At 45.8% G+C, this 7,702-nt stretch overlaps 1 long non-coding RNA gene and 4 other non-coding genes across 5 annotated transcripts; 2 read left to right on the forward strand and 3 right to left on the reverse strand.

The window, feature by feature from the left end:
- The first annotated feature begins 6 nt into the window (after window positions 1-6).
- Window positions 7-894, forward strand: LOC116094187. Its single transcript, XR_004119989.1, has 2 exons — window positions 7-502; window positions 603-894. It is a non-coding gene; the product is annotated as an uncharacterized LOC116094187 (long non-coding RNA).
- Window positions 895-3,305: 2,411 nt separating this feature from the next.
- Window positions 3,306-3,379, forward strand: Trnan-guu. Its single transcript has one exon. It is a non-coding gene; the product is annotated as a tRNA-Asn (tRNA).
- A 2,448-nt stretch (window positions 3,380-5,827) lies between these two features.
- On the reverse strand, window positions 5,828-5,900 carry Trnak-cuu. The gene has a single exon. It is a non-coding gene; the product is annotated as a tRNA-Lys (tRNA).
- Window positions 5,901-6,665: 765 nt separating this feature from the next.
- On the reverse strand, window positions 6,666-6,737 carry Trnah-gug. Its single transcript has one exon. It is a non-coding gene; the product is annotated as a tRNA-His (tRNA).
- Window positions 6,738-7,342: 605 nt separating this feature from the next.
- On the reverse strand, window positions 7,343-7,414 carry Trnag-ucc. The gene has a single exon. It is a non-coding gene; the product is annotated as a tRNA-Gly (tRNA).
- Window positions 7,415-7,702: the final 288 nt, after the last annotated feature.

Genomic DNA, 7,702 nt, shown 5'->3' on the forward strand with positions numbered 1-7,702 from the left:
GGGACTGCGTCCGCGCTCTCCCCTGACGTTTCTGATGTGAAAAAGTAGGCAGTTAAAGCTGTGTTCCATTCCAGTGTGGCCTTCCCTGGGTTATGTCATTTCTCTGTTTTCTAACTAGCTACCTCTAGAGTTACTGTACAGACTTTCCCCATCCTTTCTCCCTAATACAAGCTTGCTCAGCCACTCTACGGTGCCCGACCCTTCGCTTTTGTCACACAAAGCCCCCAACTTGCAGTTAGTTTGTCCTGAGACAGATGAAGGAGCTGAGGGCCCCTTTAACTCAGAGCGCTCTACACAGATCTTGGGGGCTGGGACAGGAAGTCCCGTTCCCACAAAACGATCAAAGGAAGCGCACTTTGGCCCTGGGGTTTCTTGGACGGACGGACAGCGAGTTCCCAGAGCCATCCTATCCATGACTGCTGCCTCTCCAGCTTCTCCACTAGAGGCTGTCTCTGTCCTCTCTGCTAACGCCCGGAACTGCTCTCCCGGTTCAAGGTCCCCGGTAATTTCCAGATTCTCCCTCCAAATAAGGCTCAGTCTGGAGGGTAACTGCTCTCAGCTTCCTTCGCCACAAACCAACCGAACCTGCCTTACGTTCTTAGAGATACTTTCTGTGGAGATACCAAGCAAAAAGTGACCCCGACAATGGCCATCTGTTAATAAAAGCCCTTTCTCAACGGGAGGCGCCACAGAGAGAAACCTTGCCACCTTTATGCTTTCCTGATTGGTTTCAACTGCACTCAGTCGATGTCTATACTTCTGCCAAAGATGGCGATTACTGTAACACACACTGTAATCTGTAACAGTACTTTCCAGTGATGGGAAGTATGGATGCTCGTTATGGTCTCTCTTTATATTTTCTGTGTGTTTTAAAAAGTGTTTTAAAAATCCATATTTAATTCTATTGTGTCTCTGTATTGGAGGTTTGGGTGTTCTCAGAGGTCAGAGGTCAGGTCCTCCCAGAGCTGGTGTTACAGGCACTTGTGAACCACCATATGTGGCTCTTAACTAGCTAACCACCTCTCGTTCTTGACTTTTAAATTAAAAATGTTGATGATCTCTCTTTTAAGAATAGGCTGTTGAAGGGATGTGGGGTGAGAGCAGTGTATGAGAGGGAAAAAATCCCAGATTTAGAAAGCAATGTTGGCGAAGATAAATATTTACAGGCATATACACTGAAGATAAGGGGAATGTAATACAAACTTTTAATGTCTCTCTTTTTTTTTTTTTTTTTTTTTTTTTTTTTTTTTTTTTTTTTGTAGCTTACTAAGTAGGTCAAGCTGGCCTAGAACTCATGTGGTCCATCCACCTGCCTCTGCTTCCCAAAACTGGGATTGAAGCCCAGAAGAAGGGTTTTGTTCTGGTCATTTTGGGTGTTTTTTTGTTTATTTGTTTTGGCTTTTGTTATTGTTTTGCTGTTGGCTTTTTCATTTTTGAAACAGTTTCTCCATGCACTAGCCCTGACTGTCCTCAAACTTCAGTTGTAGAGCAGGCTAACCTGACACTCACAGATATCCACCTGCCTCTGTGCTGAGATTAAAGGCATGGGTCACTGCACTGGGCTTTTGTTCCTTTTTAAGAGGGCTATTTGGAGGCAGTTGTAAGACAGTGATTATGAGGTGACCAGCAAATCATGAGGACATTTGGGCAGATCTTATGCCTATCAAATAATTTCTTTTCTAGTTTTAAACAAGTACACAGTTGACTTTCTCCGTAGTGGTGTAGCAGCAAAGTGACTTTGAGCCTGTTTTCAGGAGTCATGCTACCCTGGTTTCAAATCCCCAGGTTGAAATTTCATGTCAGTAGATGTGGCTGTCTCTGTCCCCAGTGCTCTCATATCCCTCTCCTTCCTGGCATCCATGTTCACCAAGGCCCTCTACTAAGCATCGTATTCCCCTAAGATTGCCAAATTCTGCCATCTTTCTGCTGTTTCTCTCAGTACTTGGGATAGAATCTAGGCTTCCGGTATCTCTCAGGAAGCTAGTACATTCTTATCTGCAGCCAGGGCTATTCCATAGAGAAACCCTGTCTCAAAACCAAACCAACCAACCAAAACAAAATAACAATCAAAAACTTCCCTTATCTGCATTTACAGCCAACTACTTCCAATAACCGGGCATTCAGTTCCGTATTATAGACCCATAACACTCCCCAAAGTCCCCACACTACTTCTCTGGCTCTTATGTCCCCATTAACACACACCTGTAACATCCAAGTTTCACACTAGTCCTCGGGCTGTTTTGGCTTGCACACTTCTCTCCCCTGCAGCTATCTGCACCCCTTAAAACTGGCAAGGCTTTCTCCACCTTTCTCGTTCTCTCTGCCCTCGAGAGATTGCCATGGAACTTTAACACTGACCAAAAACCGTGCTATCTCCCTATGGAGTGGTCCAGTTCCATGGTTTCACTCTGTCCTCCATAGGCTGTGAGCGCTCTTCCACTGAACTGTCTGCAGTCCATTTTAACCTTTGATTTTGTGGTGGGTTGTTATAAATTGCACGAGGTGACTGTAATCCAGGCCGGACTTGTTTGTGATCCTCTTGGCTCAGCCCACCAGAGTCTGTGGATTACTGGCCTGGAAAAATAGGCGAGGCCTTTTGTTTTCAACACTCCGTAGTTCACACAGCCACTGGAGGAGACCCAAGGATGAGGTCACTTGACCTTGAGAGGGTTTTAGTGTTTTAGTTTGTTTTAGTGTAGTGTTTTAAGGTCCCAAGTGAGGACCTTTGCCAAATTCTAACAGCTCAGAGAACGCAGGAAACACTCCTCCAAAACACAGGTCCGTTTTTCTCATTCTGGAGTCCTCGTAGGACTAAAAGCCCTCCCGGACATTTTTTTCCCCTCTGGAAGCCACGTGGTGGGATGTCCTTTTCTCCGAGCGCACGCACAAGTGTTTCCCTAGGTGCCCGGCGTGCTCTGGAAAAGGTGAGGAAGCCGCAGGGCACGCGGCGGGTGCAGCGGCTCCACCCACCTGCACGGCCGCCTGCGAAGCCCCGGGTAGAGGCTGAGGACGCTACCCGAGTGGGCGGGTGAGCGGCGGTGGTGACCAGTAGAGGGCAGGCGACTCTTGAGACTGAGAAACTGGAACCCCGTGTGGGGAGGAGGTCTGAGGCACTGAGCTGAGAGCTACCGGACTAATATGCAAATTGGCTAAAGACAACTACGGTTCTCGATTTCAGGATTCAGTTTCTGGAATGCTGGGAGTTGGGCAGGGCACAAAAACGGGGGAGGGGGTGGCCGGAGAGACCGGAAGTCAAAAATATAGTCTTAAGATTAGGAAAAGGATTTACAGTCTTTACTTCACATGTCTCTGTGGCGCAATCGGTTAGCGCGTTCGGCTGTTAACCGAAAGGTTGGTGGTTCGAGCCCACCCAGGGACGGTGCCTTTTGCCAAGGTTCTCCTCTCTAGCCGTTGAAAATTGTATTTGCCATCCTTAAAGAGGCTGAAGAGTTCCTAAATAATACGGAGAAGGTTCCGATTCCACGAGAACTTCTAACCTGCTTTTCCATGGTTGGTTTCTGGGGTCTCAGAATTTACTCTAGAGCCTCTAAATATCTATTTCTCTGCTTCACAATTTAATGATATTGCATGCTGGTCCCCCAGTCAGCCTCCAGAATAAGACTTTGAAGAAATTACCCAATTTCCCAACTGTAGATGAGGGTTAATAGGAAAACTTCCTTTGCAAATTCACTCAACAATTGATGAGAAAAGCTTAGGAACATTTGTATTCCCAACAATGTTGATTAAACATAGCCAATATAGTAGTTATTTTCAGTTGCAACATCAGTATTTTCATTATTTATCTCAGCCTTATTCCCTCCCCCTCTCTTTTAAAGCAGGAGAGGTGGGATTAAATTTATTCACTACTTCAGCCCTTTTCCCTTCTTTTTTCTTTCTTTGGGGGGAGATGGTATTGTTCACTCTTAATTTTGAGACAGAGGTTTTTTTGTTTTGTTTCGTTTTAATTGTATTTATTATCCACCTGCCAGAAGGGGGTATCAGATCCCCCTATAGATGGTTGTGAACCACCATATAGTTGCTGGGAATTGAACTCATGACCCCTGGAAGAGCAGCTGAGCCAGTTTTTGGAATGGCCAAGCTTGCCATTCTAAATGTGTAAGACCAAGTAGTCCTGTGGACTTGGTGACCATTGAACCTCTGCTTCTGAAGTGGCTGGAATTAGACACCTGCACTGCCAGGCCTGACAACCCTCAGCTATGGTACATTTCTCCCTGTTGTTGAAAAAGAAAACAGCAAACCAAAAGTGTCTTGACTGCTGCCAGTGTGGAGGCGATCTGATTAAAACACCTCAGCCAGGCTATCCTGTCCAAAGTAAGACATTTGCTGGGCATGGTATTGTACCCCTTTAATCCCAGCACTCAGGAGGCAGAGGCAGGCAGGTCTCTTTGAGTTCAAGGCCAGCCTGGTTGGTCTACAGAGTGAGACCCTGTCTCCAAGGGGAAGAGAGGTGAAAAACCTGTACTTGGGAAACTGAGGTCAGTGGCCCTGTGGAGATGTAGCAAGACCCTATCTAAGAGTGCACATGTGCATTCTATACACACACACACACACACACACACTATCACATCTGAGCAGAAATAGAGCACTGCCCTAACCACAAGTGTGACAAACACCACCAATTGTCAAGTCTAATAGTGACATTCACTTCTTTTACCAATGATGTTTTTTAGACGTGCCCATTCCTCTCACCCCCTAGATAAAGCTGACACAGAAGCACCTTATTTCCAGGGCTAGACTAGGTTGCAGAATGAGTTCAGGTCCCGCCTGGGCAAATAGGTGGGACTCGTCTCCAGTAAAAAGTAAAAAGGGTTTGCTGGGGATGAGGACTGAGTAGGAGAGCAGTTTACATAACGAACTTGAAAAGCCCTGGATTTGATTTCCAATACCCCAAGTAACTCAATAGTAACATGTTTGCCTGGGTAGAAACTCTCCTACAGTTTTTCTATGGATGCTGCTTGGTTCCAGTGAACCAAGAAACCAACACGGGGTGGGGGCACATTTGGTTACAGGCTCAATGTGTCAACATCATGGAAAAGACAGATGCCGTCTGATCCTTGATTATTTGTCCACTCATCTCCTTTCACAGAAGTTCATACAGTCTTCTGTTTGTTTCTGCTGTTTTGAAGTGAAATTTCTGGGTTTCACTCATCATTCAGAGCCCACAGTTGGCCCTTTCATTGTAAGAATTTTAATTATTTGGATATCATTCCCAATGTGCTTGTGTATGTACTAAAAACAATGTGTTTTCTTTCAGACGCCATCAATTTTTAGATACAAATAATTGCCTATCTGAAGTAGTCTTTCTTTTGAAAGTTTGACTTCATTTAATATATGAATGAATAATTTAATTCCCCAAGGATGAGATGAAGGGATGGAGGAAAGCCATGGGGCGTTGTTCGGCAGTTGGCATGGAACAGGGCCCCAGGTCTCCCACCACTCTGAAAACTCTTGGCTGGAATCTTTGTAAATCTAGAGTTTGGTGTAAATGGGGTAAAGTTTTGGAGTCATTTGCAGGTTTGTTTTTATCATCGTCATCGTCATTATTATTAATGGTTATTTTGTGGGTGGTGGGATTTTTATTATTGTTGTTTTGTTATTTTTTTCAGCCAAGGATTCATTTAACCAAGGTTGATTATAGAACACCTTGTGCCTTCACCTCCTAAGACCGGTTCACTGAAATTTAAAACAGTGGTGTAAATAAATGAAAATTGAGATGCTCATGATTCTGTTCCCAGCGGAGAAGAGAATCAAAACTGCAAGGGTCAGGGTTTAAAAAACAAAAACAGAAGAAAATAGTAAAAAAGGACGCCCAACGTGGGGCTCGAACCCACGACCCTGAGATTAAGAGTCTCATGCTCTACCGACTGAGCTAGCCGGGCGCTGTGAGTTTTGCTGTTTCTACATCTTTATAATCTTTCTGTATAGTGACGCAATTGTTCCACTTGTTCGTAATCGGCATTAGCAAAGTTCCAGAATCTATAATTTAGTGCCTTTTGTCTGATACTCTTCATGCACAGAGACAGATGGGCCTGATTCCTCCAGCTCTTTCTGAGCGGAATCACCCTGAGAGCTGGGTTTCTGGGGCACGTGGCACCGAGGAGTAGCCGAGCAAGCGCGCGGACGTCGGGCTCAGTTCTTGTGGCGACCCGGTGTGCGGAACGGGTGCGCGGAGACTTGTATTCCTGGAGATTGGCTCTTCTACCCCGGTTCCTTTTTCGACCTAGACCTCGGTGATGATGGCTCCGGGTGTGGGAGAGCCTTACTGGGAAAACAGACACTATTCATTCTCCTTCGGCAGAAGTTTGTTTTTAAAACCAAGTTTGTGGTAACAAGGCCATCTGGTGTAGAATCGACAGAGACACACTCGTACAGCATTTGCTGCAGAGACAGGCGCTCTGCTCCTCAAGTGTTTGGTTCTCCGACTGAGAGCGGAGGTGCCAAGTTTCGGTATCACCGGACTACTTCTCCCTTGCGATGGGGAAGGCGGGAAGAGTCTCCTTTTGCAGATCTGGCTCTTCCCAAGAGTGTAGGATCCTCGTATTGGATAAGCCGCTTGGAATTATTTCGGTGACTCAGTTTTACCGCAAAACCAGAGTTTTGTTAATTAGTAAATAAAAAAGCTGCAAAGGGACGGTACTACTAAATGCCGTGACTCGGATTCGAACCGAGGTTGCTGCGGCCACAACGCAGAGTACTAACCACTATACGATCACGGCGAGCCACCGGGCAAGCAGCGGGTTGCGGCGTCAATTGAATGGCCTTTGAATGAGAGCAGCCTTCTCGAGTTGCCCAATTTGTTTAGTTGTCTATATGGCCGCAATGTCAAAAGTCGGGCTTTGTAACCCTGATGCTTCCGCGATACTAGCGAGGGCATCAACTCCTCGCTTCCCCGGATCTCCTGACCTGGGGTGAGAAACCACCGCCCGCCTCACCAGCCGACCTATGCTGTTTCTCTCCAAAGAAGCCAGCCCTGTTGCAGGCATTCCCATTGACGTCACCACACTGGGCTCAGGAATCAACGGTAACAAAGTTACCAGGATGGTGCAACTATTTCCTTCTCCAGGGCCGTGTTTCATGGCTCCACTCACAAAGCCTCCCGAACCGAAGGCGGGGCTGCCTCTAAAGTCTCAGAAGAGAGCCGGGTCTCCATTTTAGATACTTCCCTAAACAGCCCCAAAAAGGATAATCGAACAAGCCTGCAATGCCATTCGCTGTAAGAAGCAGATCCGCATAGCATATGACCCATATAAGTTTGAGAAGAAGCTCTCACAGGAGCTACGGATCTCTGAACCAAGGATGAACGTAGTAAAAGATAACCCGATGCGTTGGCCGGGAATCGAACCCGGGTCAACTGCTTGGAAGGCAGCTATGCTTACCACTATACCACCAACGCAGGTTAGAAAGTATTTTGCTTGGATCTTTTAATGAGGGCTACGACAGAAAGGTTTCTTGTTTGTTTTGGTTTTTTTGTTTTTGGTTTTTTTTTTTGTTTCGTTTCGTGAAAACTTATGATTGAAGAGAAATTAAGACAAGAGAGGGATAAAAATTATAAGACAGAAGAGAGATGACAGACACTCTGGGATCGCCAAGTTTAAAGAAAATAAATTAATTCTTTTTATCGTTTGAAGGGAGCTTCTGGAATCGTGTGATCCAGTAAAAGGCTCTTCTGTGCTTTTTTTTT

The sequence above is a fragment of the Mastomys coucha genome, unplaced genomic scaffold, assembly GCF_008632895.1.
Source record: "Mastomys coucha isolate ucsf_1 unplaced genomic scaffold, UCSF_Mcou_1 pScaffold16, whole genome shotgun sequence".
NCBI classification, from domain to species: Eukaryota; Metazoa; Chordata; class Mammalia; order Rodentia; family Muridae; genus Mastomys; species Mastomys coucha.